Source organism: Notamacropus eugenii, chromosome 1, assembly GCF_028372415.1.
Source record: "Notamacropus eugenii isolate mMacEug1 chromosome 1, mMacEug1.pri_v2, whole genome shotgun sequence".
Lineage (NCBI taxonomy): Eukaryota > Metazoa > Chordata > Mammalia > Diprotodontia > Macropodidae > Notamacropus > Notamacropus eugenii.
The window spans coordinates 643,165,492-643,183,376 of record NC_092872.1 but is presented as its reverse complement, the minus strand read 5'-3'; the positions used below and the strand labels follow the sequence as shown (position 1 = coordinate 643,183,376).

The window sequence follows — 17,885 nt, the reverse complement described above, 5'->3', positions numbered from 1 at the left end:
TTAAGTACTTAAGGAAAAAGTTGAGTTATAGAAAGAAAGGAGCAGCAAAACAATAAATATTGGGGACTTTAAAGTACCATTTCCAGAATTAGACAAATCTAACAAAAAGAGAAAGTAAGGAATTTGAATCTAATTTAGAAAAGGTAGATATGTTAGATATCTGTTGATCACTGAATAGAAATTACAATACCTCTCAACTTTGCAGAGCACCTTTACAAAAACTGACCATGTGCTCAGGTATAAAAACCTCATAAACAAATGTAGAAAAGCAGAGATATCAAAAACATTCTTTACTGACCTCAATACAATACAAATTATAATCAAGAAGGATAATTTGAAGACTAGTTTCATAATTGAATGGAGATTAAATAATGTAATTTGAAAGAATTAGTGGTTCAAAGAACAGATCTCAGAAACAAGAAATGATTTTGTAAATGAAAACAATAACTGTGAGACAACATGCCAAAATTTTGTGAGATGTAGCCAAAGCAGTCCTTATAGAAAAATTTATTTCTCTAAACTGAATTATCAAGAAAGGAAGAAATAAGAGATCAGTGAATTAACCATTCAACTAAAAAGACTAAAAAAGAAAAAACAAAAAAAGACCCTTAATACAAAAATTGATATTTTCATGATCATCATCAAATGAAAGCAAAAAAAAGTATCATATTAGTAAATAAATAAAATTGGGAAGTTTTTTTTATAAACTCATGAAACTATAATGAATTTGATCAAAAAGGAGAAGCAAAACAATGAAAATGACAAAATCATAGAAGAAATAAAATATTTGAAATTATTTTGCCCAATTATATGCTAAAAAGGGCAAATGAGATCAATTAATAGAATTTAAATAATAGAATTAAATAGATGAATAACATGTAAAGATTATAAGGTTGGTTAAGGGAGATATGCTCTAGTATATTATTTTTCTAGGTCAGTAGAAGTCTTCATACTAGATTTAATAAAGAGAGGCCTCAGTGCAAGCATGGTCATACAGATTTCCCTTTCCTAGATATTGGGTTCCATTTTTGCCTGAAGGACTTATCTCTACTAAATTATTCTTATTTATGTTATTAATCTCTCTCTGATTATATAGTCTTCTATTTATAGGGGTACTCTCTCATGTGAATGGAGTGACTATCTTCTCCTCCTTTCCTTAACTTTGGGCTGAAGCAGGGATGTTACTTCCTCTACACAGGTTCAAGCCTTCTCCAAAAATCTCTACACATGCCAAAATTAATCACATAACAAGGATTCGAGGCCACTAGATTTTCTTTACATATCTATATCTATATGTTCATATAAATGCATGTATATACATATATAACAGATGGGATCCCACCCTGCAGTCAAACACAAAAAAAATGTACAAAAATTTTTGCGAAGATGGTTTCACTTATCATTGGAACATGGAATGTACACGTTCACATGAAATCCAGTAGACTTGAAAGGTTAACAGTTCTTGTTCCAAGAGAACTCAGTAGGTGTAGCATCCAAATAGCATCCCAGAGTGAAACAATACTGGCAAATGAAGGTCAGTTTACTGAAACCTGAGCTGGATGCACATTTTTCTGGAGTGGCTGCTGCGATGAGGGGCACTGTGGATCTGGCATAACTTTTGCACTCGGACCTAACATAGTCAGCAAGCTTATACGTCTCCCAAAAGGAGTAAATGATAGGTTCATGATAACACAATTGCCATTTTCAGGAAAGTGCCACAGCACCATCATCAGTGCTCCCATCCTGATAAAGTCAAAGAAGAATTTTATGATGATCTATCGATGCTTATCAGCTCTGTGCCAAAAGAGGATGAGCTTGTAATTCTGGGTGACTTTAATGCCAGAGTAGGCACAGACTATCAGATATTGCAGGGAGTCTTCAGAAGGATAGAAGTTGGAAGCAGGAACAGTCACTTAGTACTGAAGAAGTGCCTCTCATGACCTTCTTATCACCAACACTGTCTTCCCTTTACCTAAACATAATATCCTGTGCATATTGTAGCAGCAAGCACTGACATTTAACAGACTACATTATTGTAAGAAGAAGAGATAAGCAGGATGTGAGAGTGACGAAGGCAATGTGTGGTACAGAGTGGTGAACCAATCCTAGACTTATCCTATCTAAGTTAAACATTCACATTCAGCAAAAGCAGTGGCCCCAAGGCAAGATGACTATCAGAAGACCCAGATTAGAGAGGTTTTCCCTACATAAATGGTTTATTGCTGACTTGGAATTAAAGCTAAATCAGTTTACAGCAACAGTGGATCAGAAAAGGAGCGGGCAGCTTTCAGAGACTTGGTGTATAGCATTGCCTTTGCTTCTCTGGGCCAGAACACTCACAAACATCAGAGCATTTGATGAAAGTGATCGGTAAATTTGGAAGCTACTAAACAAAAATGAGAACTTCATAGGGTTTATCAGTAGAACAGTACATTTGTCTCTAAGAAGGCAGTGTTTAACTCCATCAAAAGTAAAAGTAAAGTGCAAGAGAAGCTTAGAGAGATTCAGAATTCTTGGCTCAAGAAGGCAGATGAAATGCAGTTTTATACAGACAGCAATCTGAACTTCTACAATGCCCTGAAGACAATTTATGGACTAAAGACCTCTAGTGCATCTCAACTACACAGCACTGTTGGAACCACACTGATCAGTGATAAAGACGTGATTCTGCAGAGATGAAGGGAACACTTCCATAGTGTTCTCAACAGACCACTATCAATCAGTGCTGAAGCTGTGGACCATATACCTCAGATTGAAGTCAATCTCTCTAGCTAAACTTTCAACTGAAGAAGAGGTATTGAATGCATTAGGCTCTTCTCATGCAGCGAAGTGCCTGATGTGATTCTATCCTAGCAGAGATCTACAAGGCAGGGAGTCCACTGCTCATGCAGAAGCTGACTGAAATCTTCCAGATTATATGGCAAGAGGAGGTTATCCCCCAGGAGAACAAGGATGCCTCCTTTGTCAGTCTCTACAAAGGAAAAGGAAACAGGTTGTCCTGTGACAATCCTGGGGAGAGAGAGGGGTACCTCAGTCATTGCTGCTAAGATTCTTTTTAATCAGCTGATCTTTCACCTAGAAGATGGTCATCTACCTGAGAGCCAGTGTGGCTTTAGAAAGACCAAGGCATGGTTGATAAAGTGTTTGCTGTCTAACAACTCTAGGAGAAATGCCAGGAGCAGAAGAGAGGTCTGTATCCAATGACTGCTTTCACACTTTCCCTATCATCAATGGAGTGAAGCAGGTCTGTGTGTTTGTTCCCAAGCTTTTTAGCATTTTGTTTTCAGCAATATTATCAGATACTTTCAACAAGAATGGAAACTGCATCAGTTATTAAACGGATGATGAACTATTTAACCTGAAAAAGCTACAAGCCAAGGCTAAAGTAGAGAAGAGAGCTGGTATGTGACGTTTTGTTATACATGATTGTGTTCTCAATGCAGCCTCTGAGGCTGAGATGTAACAGTGTATGGATAGATTTTCTGCAACTTGTGCTAATTTTGGATTGACAACAACACTAAGAAACCAGTCAGCCATAACATCCATACATGAAACCACTGGTCACAATAAATGGAGAAATTTTGAATTCTGTAGATAAATTCACTTGCCTTGGCAGCATATGTGGGATATCCACATAGATGATGAAGTTGATACATGCATTGCCAGAGCTAGTCCAATGTTTGAAAGACTCCAAAAGAAAGTGTGGGAGAGAAGTGGTATTAGGCTGCCTACTAAACGGGAGGTCTATAGAGTCATTGTTCTGACTTCATTGCCGTGTCCTTGTGAAATCTGGGTATTCTACCAGTGCCATACCAGAAAACTGAATCACTTCCATTTGAATTGTCTTAGAAAGATTCTGAAGATTACCTGATAAGAAAAGGTACCAGACACCAAGATCCTCTCTTGAGCTGAACTCTCTTTGAGCATTCAAATTCTACTGCAGAGAACAACTCAGATGGGCTAAATGTAGGTTTACCTAAAAGACAATTTTGTGGAGAACTCACACAAAGCAAGCATTCACATGCAGGTCAAAAGAAGTGATACAAAAACACTTTCAAGGTCTCTCTGAAGAACTTTAGTATTGATTGTGAAACATGGGAGACACTGGTAAAGGACCACCCAACATGGCATGTCAGCATCAAAGAAAGTGCTGTGCCCTATGAGCAAAGAACAGCAGTAGCACAAAGGAAACATGACATGTGCAAACCTAGATATTTCCAACCCAAATGTTCAAAAAGACTCTTTGTGCCTAACCTGTGATAGAGCCCTCTGAGCTGATACTGGACTGACCAGTCATAGTCAAACATACTGTACCTTGACTCCAACTTCATGATGCCATTGGTCATTTTAGAATGTGAAGAATAAATGCAACAAAATGAGAAAAAGAAAATGAGGAAATAAATATAAATAAAATTATTGTAATTTGCAGAGGATACAATAACTTATTTTGAGAATCTTAGAGATCTAAACTAAAAAATTAATTGAAACAAAAATAACTTCAGTAAAGAAGCAGGATATAAAATAAATATACAAAATTGAGCACATTTCTACATATTACTAACAAACCAAGCAGAGAAAATAGAAAAAGGAAATCCGTTCAAAACAACTAGAGAATACATAAACTCTCTGGGGTCCAACTAATATCAGAATATACATTAATGCAACTACTAAATTCTTTTTAAAGAAATAAAGATTTAAATAATTAGAGAAATACTAATTTTTCATGTTTGAATTATACCAACATAATTAAAATGAAATGCTATCTAAATTAACTTAGAGATTTTTTTGTCATACAAAACAACTGCTAAAAGGCTGCTTTATAGAAGAAGATAAAATAAAATTCATCTTGAGAAACAAAATGTCAAGAACATCTAGGGAAATATTGAAAAAAATGGTAAGAATGAAGAGAATTTTTTTCTACTTAGTAGTATTTTATTTTTTCCAAATACATATAAAGATAGTTTTCAACATTCACTGTTATAAGATTTTGAGTTTCAAGCTTTTTTCTCCTTCCCTTCTTATTCCCCAGGATGGCAAGCACTTTGATATAGACTGTATATGTACAACAAAATAAAGAGAATTTAACATTAACAGACCTCAAATCATACTATAAAGTAGATATAGAACTATTTTACAGATTAAGCAAACAAAATACAGAAATGATAGAATATAGTGACATGGTGTTTGATAAACCCAAGGATATCAACCCCTGGGGTAAAGATTACCTATTTGACAAAAAGTGCTGGGAAAACAGAAAAGCAGTTTAGCATAAATTAGTTTTAAATAAAAACCTTGTGTCATATATTACAAGAAACTGCAAATATATACATAATATAAGTATAAAAGACTACATTATAAAGAAACTAAAGAAGGTAAGTCAAGATCTTTAACAATTATGTATAGGGGGAGAGTTTTTATTTATATAAATGATCATAAAAGATAAACAATTTGGATCACCAAAAAAAGCCTTTGCACAAGCAATATAAATGCAGTTAGAGTTAGGAGTGAAACAACTGGGGAAAATCTTCAGGGCAAAGTTCTGATAAAGATGTAATATGAGGATACTTAAATTTATACAAATATATAGCTCAAGACATTCCCCAATAGTTAAGTGGTCAAAGGAAATGAACAAGTATTTTTCAAGTGGAAAAATGATAACTATTAACTAATAAGCATATTTTTAAATGCTCTTAAACACTACTAATTAGATAAATGTATACTAAAACAACTCTGAGGTTCCAGAAATAATAGAATAGAGAATAGAATATTCTGCCATCAGAATGGCAAAAATAGCAGCTGCTGGAGAGGTTTTAGGAAAATAGGCACGCTGATGCAGTTAGTGGAGACATGAATTGATTCAACAATTCTGGAAAAATAATTTGGAAACATACTCCAGAAGTCATTAACCTACATATGTTTTGATCTAGATATATCCCTAAAATATTCAAAATATTCAAAAATGGAGGAGGGGGAGAAGAGAGAAACAACCTTGTGAACACTTTATAGTAGTAAAGCACTATAAATAAAATAAATGCCCATTAAATAAGAAAGTGTGAACCAATTGTAGTATACAAATGTATTAGATATTATTGGGACATAAGAAATGGTGAATATGAAAGATTCAGATAAACATGGCAAGAACTATATGAATTGGTGCAGAGTGAAACAGGTAGAAACAAGAGCAAAATTCACACGATTCCACCAGCAGTATGAAGAAAAGTCATCTTTGAAAGGACTCAAAACTCTGAACAAAAGCAGCGAACAACAAACAGTGCCTTAAAAAGACTGGAGATGAAACATATCCCACATCTTGAATGAAAGATAAATGGGCTAGAGATGTAGAGTGAGACCAGCATTTTCAGACATAATCAATATGTTCATTTGTTTTGCTGTACTGCATATATTGGGGTATATGTGGTATTCAGGGTGGACTAGCACATCTCTGACATAAGGACTTACCAAGCCCTTTTCAGGGCTGCTCATCCATCTTTGGTGTCTACCTTCACCCAATTCTCATATGTGGCTCCAAGAAACTGTAGCTTGCCCAGTGGCCATACCCTGCATAATTGTCTTGACAGGCTAAGTCTAAACCAGGTTTAGGGTAAGAGACAGATGTCAAATCTATCAGTGAGTTAGGGGGCCGAATACTGTAAGCATGTGAAGACTTCTGCTGATAGAATGGGTGGATGAGAACAATTTGTTCCAATGGCCATGAAGGTGGCTGAAACAGGGGCTATGAAGTGCTTGCCTTAGAGCTTGTTCAGACATCAAAGATGTCAAGGTCATCCACTGCATCCCAGGTCATCTCCCATCATCCTGACTTTTGTCTTGCCATTTGGACTTCAATAACTCTGGAAGAGAGAGTGAGGTTGATGACTTTGTGCAACTCTGTCTCACTTTAATACATTTCTCTAGTGAGCCAAGACATCACCCTGTGATGTCACTGGTCCCCTTCAAAATGTGTGTTTAGAGGAAAAAGTGCATAACAGAAAATTAGTTTCCTTTGAAGTGTATATTTCTTTGTGTATTGAAATATTTGTGTTTGTTGATGGTTGCTCAGTTTATAGCAGTGATAATGAATATTTCTTTACCATGTTATTGGAGAGGTTTATAGCACTTTTCATTACAATACAATACTGGATCTCAATTTTAAATAGATGCTATTTTCTATACTAAAGAAAGGGCTCTTTACTCCTATGACTTTTGGTGTTTTTAAAAGAAATGGGTGTTGTATTTTGTGAAAAGTTTTTTGGCATGTACTGATGAAACTATGTGAATTTGAAAGTTTATGTTATTAACATGATTTGTTATGTTTATACTTTCCATTATATTGAATCTACCTTGCATTAATAAGTCCAACATGGTCAGAATGAGAAATCTTTTTAAATATATTGTTATAGTCTCTTTGCTAATATTTTATTCAATATTGTGTTGATAATCATTATAGATGTTGGTTTATAGTTTTCTTCCTCTGCTTTGTTTCTTACTGGTTTAGGTTTCATGACAATTTTTGTATCATAGAAAGCACTTGGCAGGATCACTTCTATACAATTTTAGAAAGCCATTTATATAATATTGAAACAAATTGTTCTTTAAATAGAATTAATTTGTAAATACACCTGGTCCTGAAGATTTTTCTTTGGCAGTTCATTTATGGCTTATTCAATTTCTTCTTATGTGTTTGGAGTATTTAAATTTTCCACCTCTGGTTCCATTAATTGGATTATTTTGTATTTTTGTCAATATTCATCTGTTTACTTTAGGTGACCAGTTGTGTTGGCATGTAATTAGACAAATGTGTTTCTAATAATTTCTTTTGTTGATTTGTTGTCTTTTAAAATATTTGATACTGGAAATTTGGTTTTCCTCTCTCTTTTAAAAATTCAGACCCAGCTAATGGGGTATCCATCTTATTAGATTTTTAAAAAAAATAGTTCTTAGTTCCATTTATCAAATCAACGTGTAACATATATGCTTTTGTCTTCAAGTTTCCCAGAGCCGCACCAGTCCCTTCTCAGTGTTCTTGGATACATTTAGAGGTTGGAGTGGGGTATCTCTTCTCCACTGCTATTAATTTAAACCCCTACCAGCTGTTTTCCTCATTGTTAGGGGACCAGCAATGAGCACTACATTTCTGTTTAACCACTTAACATTGACTGTTTATTACAAAAGGCTTTTTACTTCAAAGATATAGCAAGAATAAATGTATAAACATTTCCCTAGTATCTCTAGAGCATACTATACTATCTTGGCTTCTGGGGTAATACATTCAAAACTTGGCTCAATTCCCACATGCAATGGTCCTAATAAGTTCATGTCCAGAGGGGGCATTGCTGTAATATGAGTGCTCATTTCAGCTTTCACTGAAATAAGTTCAAAAGGTTGCTCTCAAAATTACTCCTTGAGACATCAGTGCTGGGCTGACTCTACAATACTTGGGCTAGAACCCAGACTCTGAAACACCATATTACAACCTTTCAAACTTACTAGGGCAAAATGGTCCTTTCCCTTTGCCTAGAATGGAAAAAGATCAAACAAAAAAGCCAAGGACTGAGACCTGTTAGGGGCCGTAGGTTCTCAGTGGGAAAGAAGGTCTTAATGCCATTCCCCCATTTGCTTCAGATACCTTGAGTGAATGAGTCACTGAACTCAAGAAGTACATGAAGTAAAGAGAAGGTGGATAGAAGGCTGTTCTGAATGTCTCTGAACCCTGGTAAAGAGTTTCCTATTCAACACTTGGGTAACTGACTGGAAACAGTTACCGAATGTTCATGCATATGTCAGAGTCTATCCAAGGCACTTCCACATAAACATGCATCTCTTTGAAACAAGCTCCCCAGCATCCTTCACATGGAAAGATGCCATCTGAGAAAACTGACCTCATGTCTGCATGTGCCAGACCTTCATTATAATTGTTTTGGGTTTCAGTTTTGTTACCCTCTTTCTTGATTTTCAGAATTTCTATTTTGATGCTTAGGGTGCTTTTAACTTATTGTTTTTCTAGGTTCTTAAATTTTATATGTCTAATTCAGTGGTCTATCTTTTTTTCCCTTTTCTTGATGGAAGTATTTAGAGAAATTTCCTCCTAATAACTACTTTGGCTACATTCCAAAAGTTATGGTATGTTCCATTATCATCGTTTTCTTTAATAAAATTATCTTTTACTAAGATCTGGTGTTTTACTCACACATGCATTAGAATTAAATTAGTTAGTCCCAACTTAAATATAAATAACCAAAGTCAGTAAGATTGATCTTTCTGAGTTCAAATCTGGCATCAGACACTTATTAGCTGTGTGACCCTGGCCAAGTCACTTAACCTTGTTTGCCTCAGTTTTCTCATCTGTAAAATGATCTGGAGAAGGAAATGGCAAACCACTGCAGTATTTTTGCCAAGAAAACCCCAAAACCCACAAAGAGTGGGTCATGACTGAAACAACTTGATTATCATTTTGTGTCCAGTAAGAGATATGCTTAATATTTCTGCTTTTCTGAATCTGTTTGAGAATTTTATGCCCTGTCATGACATCAGTTTTTGCAAGCTGTGCAATGTATAACTGAGAAATTTACATTCTTTTTTATTTATATTCAGTAATTTCCAAATATATGCATAAAATCTAACTTTTCTAAAATTCTACTCAGGTCCAACTTCTTTCTTTTTATCTTTTTGTTATATTTGCATTGGTCTGGGAGAGGTATATGAAGATTCCCAACTATTATAATTTTACTATAAATTTCACCATGGTATTCAAGTAATTTTTCCTTAAAGTACTTTGATGTTATGCCATTTTGTGCAAGTATGGTAAGCATTTATGTTATCTCATTGTATATTACTTTTTAAAGTATAATATAGTTTTCCTGTTTATTTTTTTCTGTCACCTTGTCTGAGCTTATGATTGCCACTTCTGCTTTTTGAAAGTTCACTTTAAGCATAATGACTTTCTCTCCATCCTCTCCTTTGAATTTGTATGAATCTTTCTGTTTGTGAATGAACTACTTTCTAGTTCATTCTGTTTTCCTGTTTCTTTTTATGGGTGAGTTCATCCCATTCACTTTCATAGCTATGATTCTGTATTTCTGTACATTTCAGTACAAATGTATAATATAGTACAATTTCTGTACAATACAATTCTGTATTTCCCTTCTTGCTATTCTCTTGCATGTTTTCCTTTCTTTTCCTTCTGCCCTCTCTTTCTAAAGAAGAATAATATAGTTTAAAATGAGTATGATTGAGTCAGGTCAAAATCTCAAAATCTCATGCAAACAAAAAGATGAAGAACTAGAAATATTTTCCTATCCCCACAACCTCTCAAACTTCTCCAAAATAGGAAGTATGCACAATAGATAAAACAATTTCAGCAGTCTCCAGTTCCAAGAACTCAAGTAAAGTAAAAAGCTGATGAACTATAACACAATAATCCCAAACTCTAATAGCCTCACTCAGCACTCTGCCCGTCATCATGAGAGTAGCTGCAGGGCTGCATAAATCAATTTACAGACTTACAACAGAACTCAACCCTATTTGCCATCACTGCCATCACTGAAGGAAACCCAATGATGGCAGAAGTTTGCTTAGTCTATGACAAAAGTGGACCATGGAAAACAGAGAAAACTGGGACAAGACATACCTTTATGGTTATGTAGTACTCCACTGTGTTCATCCTTCATTTTCGAAGAAGACCATGACATCAGAGAAATGATGGTATGACTTGTACTTGACTTTGTTCTGAGTGAGGGAGGGCTGTGCAAGGTCACCAACCTCACTTTCTCCTCCTAAGCCATCAGGGGCCAGTGACCAGATATTCATCAGTGCATCAGGATGACTGAATAAGCCTGAGGGAAAGAGCCCAGTATCCAGTTGGCCAGTTCTGTCCTTCCAGAACTCTCTTGTGGCCAAGACTAAGGCTGGTGAACTGTTAATTGTCCAGCATGGGAGGAAACTGAGATGGCTTTGAGATTGAACCCCCAAGGAAACTGTCAAAGGAGAGGGAGTCAGAAAATTAGCAATAGAGAAAAATAAGAAATAAAGACTCTGATCATAAGCAGGTAAACCAACAGGAAAGATATTAATAACCAAGGAAATATTCTCCAGATTAGGTAAAAGTGGTACCCATGTGTAAACACTGCAAGACAAAGGAAAATGAATCAACACTTGATGAGGCAGAGGTCCCTGTGGATTCTCAGGAGAGAATGGAACCATATAAAATGTTCCAGAAAGGATTAAAAGAGATAAACAAATTTTTGAAAGCAGAATTTATGGGCAGCATGGCAGAAATAATTGGAAGAATATAAAAATTTGACTCCATTGTGGCACATCTTACCAAGGAAACAAAAGAGTATAACTGAGAATGCAAATATACAGAAGGACAATCTGAAAGAAGAGAAACCAGATGCAATAATATTAAAATAAAGTAGGTTCTCCATATAATTAAGACATTGATTTTGAAGAAAAGATAGAGACAACTTAAAGATTATTGATCTACCAGAAGAACATGAAAAGTAAAAAAACTTGAACCCTATCATGTAAGAAATAATATTTAAAAAAACCTACCCAGAATGTCTGAACACAGAAAACCAAGTACCAATTGAAAGCATCCATAAGTCATTACCAAAAAAATATCTGAGGCTGCAAACTCCAAAACACATAATGATTCAATTTTTTAATTCCATTGAAAATTAACAAATTCTGGAAAAAGACTTTCAAATATAAAGGAAAGATAATTCAAATAACACAAAATTGCTCTGCACCCATCAGAAACATCAAGAGGAAATGGTATAATATGTTCAGAAGAGCAATGGAGCTCAAGATGCAGCCCAGAATGATCTAGCCTGCAATCACTAATGTCAACGTTCAACAAGAGAGGTGTTTTAAACATTCCTAGAAGGAAAATCAGACCTGATATAGTTATCTGTTTTTCAAATACTCCAGAAAACAGAAATGCAAGAAAGATAAAGAAATACAGCAACCAAGGATCTCCATCTCCTCCACCACCATCACGATATAACAACAGAGAGAACATTTCTTTCTAAATATGTATGAGGAGGCAAAAATGAAAAAAAAAAGTTAAATAGAAGTGATGGTGGAAAAACAAGCTTAAAGTATCATAGACTAAACCTCACAATACATCCTACAAGTGAATCAATGTTTTTGTAGAACTAATTTGAAGAATGAGAGTGTGTATAAAAAAGGGAAAAAAGTAAGAAGATGGAGAGGAATATGTGATATACTCTAATCAAGTCAAAGGCTAATAATAAAGGGAAAATTAACTCTTGTGTGCTCTTAGGAAGTGGAGAACCTATGGAAAAGGAATGAGGAGACAAAATGAGGGATTAAAAAGACAGAAAGAAAAAGGGAAACTGTTTCAGTGGTAAGTGAAGGTACCATTTAAGAATATTCATCTAGTAGAGAAGAGATATTCTATACAGGGAGATGGGGACCTTATAATGGGTATTATCTGCAGAGATTTGACAGTGAGAGAGATCACTTACCTTGCCTCAGGAGGAAAAATCAAAGATCCTGGGGGTACCTGACAACCAAAAAGTGGGAGTCAAAGATCCTGGGGACAATTGACAACCAAAAAGTAAGGTGTGGACCCAGGGAAGAGATTTCAAGGCAAATAGGGAAAAAATGACCAAGGGAAGGACAAAGGTCAACAATCAAATGCAAAATCAGAGACACAGAAAAATTCCTACCTCAGGCAGCATATTATCACCTGAAAGAATTGGTATTTCTAGGAGTGAGACACAAAAGGAAAAAGAGGGGAAGGAAGGGAAAAGGTCTACAGAATTACAGCAGAGAAACTGGTTAGAAGAAGTAACTCAAAATAACTTCCTTAGAAACTTTAATTCTAGGACAAAATAAGTATATTTAGTGAATATACCATGAATCAAAAGAATAAATTAATGAATCATGAATCAAAGAATAAAAGTCTAGAATAGACAGGGAAAGAAAATAAAAAATAAAGTGAATGAGGGAATTAAAATACCTTTTAGAAAAAGGTGCAGAAAATGAAAATTTAAAAATTGAGTGAAACAAGCTGAAAGTATGAGAGGGTAAAGGGAATTTTAACTAAGTGAAAAAAGTGGGGAAGAATCAAATAAATTGATAAAATCAAGAAAGAAAAAGGAACTAATAAGTAAAACTTCAGAACTAGGAAAAATGGTAGGGAATGGAGAGAGTAAAGAGAAATACCTCATTTAATACATTTAAAAATGCATTTAAAAAACAAAGGCAGAATAAAAATGAGGGGATTGAAAAAATAATGTTATGTATCAGGTAAATTCCCCAAATCAGAAGTCACAATCATGTTTTCAGATAAAATGAAAGTAAATGTTAAAAGGGAATAAAAAAGGAAATGACATCATGCTAAAAAGGAATCAGAGACAATAATTTCATAAGGGAAAATTAACTGAACTACAAGGAGATATAGACAATAAAGCAGTAGCAGTACAAGATCTTGATGCTTCTCTCTCAGTTTTGTATACATCCAATAGAAATGTAAATAAAAGAGAAGCTATAAAACAGAAGAAATTGCTAGAAAAACAAGAGCTAAAAGATTTCTGGCATCGGCTAAATGATGCTGCTAAATAATGTATGTATTTCTTAGCACCATATGCAACTTTAAAAAATTGATCAGAGATAATGCAAACAAAATATAGAAAAGAAGAAATAGTAAATGTATCCTTTATAGATAATAACATAATAAAAATAGCAATCAAATTAGGGACCACAAGCAAAATACATATATATATTTAACAATAAAATCCTAAACAATGATTGATATAGAATAAATAAATTAGAATAAATCAAATAGAATAAATCATAAAACAATAATTATATAAAAGAAAATGATAATAATGAAACAAGATACCAAAATTTCTGAGATACAGCTAAAAGCAATCTTCAGGGGAAAATTCATATCTCTATAGACATACATTAGCAAAATAAGAAAAAATGATTAATAAAAATTTCAAAGTTGCATTTAAAAATTAAAAAGTAAAAAAATTAAAAATGAACAAATGAGCAAACCTAAAATAAGCATAAAAGAGGAGATATCAAAAATTAGAGGAGAAATAGATAAAATGGAAACCATCAAGATGACATGAGGGACAAATAAAACTAACAGCTAGTTTTTTAAGAAGACTAACAAAACTGATAAGCTTTTAGACAATCTGATTAAAAAAATAGGGCAGAAAATCAAGTTAATAAACAGCTCATCAACAAGGTGAAATCACAAGAAAACCAGAGGAAATAAGAAAATAAACAGAACCTATTATATACAGTAATCAACACAAAAGAAATAGAGGATTACCTTCAAAAACATAAAATACCCAAACTAACAAGAAAAATAGAAATTTTTCATTAATTCAACCTCAGAAAAGTAATAGAACTAAATGTAAAGGAACTACCAAAGAGGAAAAAAAAAGCAACAGCCTAGGTCTCAATGGATTCTTAGAATTTTATTGAAAAATAAATACCAATATGATACAAATTACTATCAAAAATTGAGAAAGTATTCTACCAGATTCCTTTTATGGGACAAATATAGTCTTGATTCCTAAATCAAGGAAGGCTAAAGCACAGAAGGCAAACTATAATATAGATTAATGTCATTAGTGAATATTGATTCAAAATTTTAAAATAAAATCCTATTAGACTACAACAATTCATTCAAGAAATCATTGATTATGACCAAGGGGGATTTATACCAGGGATGCAAGCATGGTTCAACATCAGGAAAATAATCAACATAATTAATCATATTAAAAATAAAAACATTCAGACCACATGATTATCTCAAGAGATATGGGGGACAAAAACCTTTGACAAGATGTAATACTCATTTGTGGTAAAAAGCACTACAAAGGATGGGGATAGAGGAACCCTTTACAAATATAATTAAAAGTATCTAAAACCAAAAGGAAACATCATATATGAAGAAGATACATTAGGATCTTTCAAAAAAAATATAGGAGTAAAGGGTGCCCACTTCCTCTACTATTATAGTTATAGTGCTAGAAATGCTAGCAATAACATTAAGAAAAGAGAGAAAATTAAAGGCATAAAGATACGTAAAGAAGAGATAAAATCATTCCTATATGCTGATGATATAATGGCTTACTTTGAAAAGACTAGCGAATCAGCAAAGATACTAATTGAGACAATAGCTTCGACAAAGTTGAAATCTACAAAAATAAATCCTCAAAAATCACCAGCATTTCTACATAATAAGAAAATCTAAGAGACAGTAATGGAAAGGGAAATCACATTCCAAATAGCTATGTAGATAAAGTATCTGGGGATCAATCTATGAAAGCATGTAAAAGACATATAGATTCTATTACAAAGTTCTCCTTAAAGAAACCAATAAAAACTTAAATAGAAGGATATTTGGTGTTTATATCTAGGTCACATCAATATAATAAAAATGACAATACAACCAAAGTTAATGTATATTTTTCAAAATATAGCAATTAAATTATAAATGGGATTGGTCCTAATTCTTGATTACAACATGACTAATATGGAAATGTGTTCAGTATGAACGTATATGTAAAGCCTATACATGAGGAAGGAGTGAGAAAGGAGGAAGGAGGGAGAAAATTTAAAACTTAAAAAGCTTATGAGAATAAATGTTAAAAACTAAAAAACGAATCAATAGTTTACTTTAAAGAAAAAAATTATCAATGGGATGGACACTTTATTGGACTTGATAAAATAAGAACAAAATTCATTTGGAAAAAAGGATATTAAGAGAAATTAAAAAGGTGGGGATAAAGGGAGAGTACTACTACTAGATCTCACAGTATATTATAAAGCAGAAGTCATCAGAGCAATCTGGCATTTGTTAAAAAATTGGTAGGTTAATGGAACAACCTAAACAAGATAGAATCAGAAACAATGGAGATCAATAATCCAGTGTTTGATAAATAAGAAAACATAAATTGCTTAAGAAGGAATTCTCTATTTGATAAAAACTGGAAAGCAACATGGTAGAAATTAGGTTTAGGCTTATACCTTATACACCATATTCCATAACACATTCTAAATGGATATGTGACTAATATTAAAGATCATATTAGAAGAAAAGCAAATCATATACCTCTCACAACTCCAGGTAGGAGATACATTTTTAACTGAAAAAGGGATAGAAGCAATTGTAAAAGATAAAAAGATAACTTGATTATATGAAAATGAAAAGCTTCTGCACAAAGAAAATTAGTGCACCTAGGGATAAGAAGGAAAGCCGTAAAGAAAAAAATTTTGTTATCAGATTTCTCTGATAAGGGTGTAGAACCCTAAATATACAAATAATTTTCTGTGTGTCTCTCTCTCTCGTATACACATACACACATACCCTATTTTGGCTGGTTCAAGTGTCTTGAATACTGGAGGAGCGTTCGCAGGAACAAGGGATGATGGTGTGGGTGAAGCATTGGCAGGAATACCCTTATTGGTAATAATGGTTTTTGGTAGCTGCTCCTCTGATGCCTCTGACTGTAGTGTCACTTTTTCCACCTGACCTTAGTCTCCTCATCATATTCTGAAGACAAAGAAAACAGATATTGACTTACCTGGGAAAGAAATCCAGCTTAAGACCCCAAACTTTATGGAAAATTGGCACAATTCCCTTTTTGGTCTTATGAGTTTAGACATTGGAAGAAATAAACAAATAAAACAAAAAAAAGGAGCTAAAAACTGATCCAGATGGTTAAAAGTAGAGTTATATGGTTGCAATTATACCTGGAATTTTTTCTATATGATAAACTATATCTTAAATGTGGTTTCAATAAAGGTACAAATGAAAAGGAATTCTGGTAATTTTCTGGCTTATTTATTTTATGAAGACATCCACCTTTAGTTTTTGATGATTATATGAAGTTAATCATCAAATCTTTTATTCAGTGTTTTATAGACATAGCCTCAGAGTGAACTTTTATAATTTATAAAACATTGACTTTTGACTACACAACTAAAATCCCCTGAGTTGCTCTTAATATGAATTTAAGTTTCAATAGAACTTAATTTAACTTAACAAGTATTTAATAAGTGCCTAATATACCGAAGGCACTAGGTTTTCAAAGGCAAAACGAAAACTAGTCTCTGCCTGCTTTCAAAGAGCTTACATTCTACTAGTTTCCTAAGAGTCTGGATATCCCAGGGCTTTAGAAGCTACTGTTCCTTTCAGATTCTCATTGCCTGTAAAAAAAAAAAAAAAATTATTTTTAACTAAGATCATCAATTAGAACTTTAAAGATTATCTACTCCAACCCCCTCACTTCACAGATTCATTCAATTAGTTAAGTAAGTATCTAGTGAAGCAGTTAACTCCATGATCCTGGGGAAGTCCTTAACCTTTCAGTGCTCCAAGACTAGAGTCTCTAAGACCATAATTTGCAGAAAAGGTGCCAACTTGCATTGGTAGAGGAAATTGCCTCATGTAGGAGGTCACTATGTCCATGAACTCACAGGTCCAGTCCTCATTACTATCCCTACTATGTTCTAGCAACAAAGACAAAAATAAAATAGTTCCTACTCTCAGGGAGTTTATGGCTTGGTTCTGTGGTTTCATTCATACCAATGCAGGGCACTGCAGCTTACTGTTTTTAGAGAGCTGTCTGGACATCAGTGAGCTTAAATGACCAGTCCAACTTATGAGTCAGAGGCAGGACTGGACCGCTTTCTGGCCACTACCCAAGATGCCTCTCACATATATAACATACACAAAGTAATTCTGAGGATGGGGAGGGCCCTAAGCAATTGGTGGGCATAGAGGGGATGAGGAAGACTCATGCAGGAGGTAGCAACTGAGATGAGTCTTGAAGGGAGCTAAGTATTCCTAGAAGAAACAGACTCAGAAATGTTAAATAGGTCACTTTAGATCA

At 34.0% G+C, this 17,885-nt stretch overlaps 1 long non-coding RNA gene across 1 annotated transcript in view; it reads right to left on the bottom strand.

Moving 5' to 3' along the window:
* Positions 1-4,911: 4,911 nt before the first annotated feature.
* The window catches only part of LOC140520963 (uncharacterized), a 74,411-nt gene continuing 61,437 nt past the window's right edge, over positions 4,912-17,885 (bottom strand). Inside the window, exons 3-6 of the long non-coding RNA XR_011972732.1 lie at positions 17,127-17,199; positions 16,358-16,543; positions 10,628-10,973; positions 4,912-6,851 (exon numbers count right to left, since the gene is read on the bottom strand). This is a non-coding gene — a long non-coding RNA (uncharacterized lncRNA). The remainder of the gene's footprint in view (positions 6,852-10,627; positions 10,974-16,357; positions 16,544-17,126; positions 17,200-17,885) is intronic.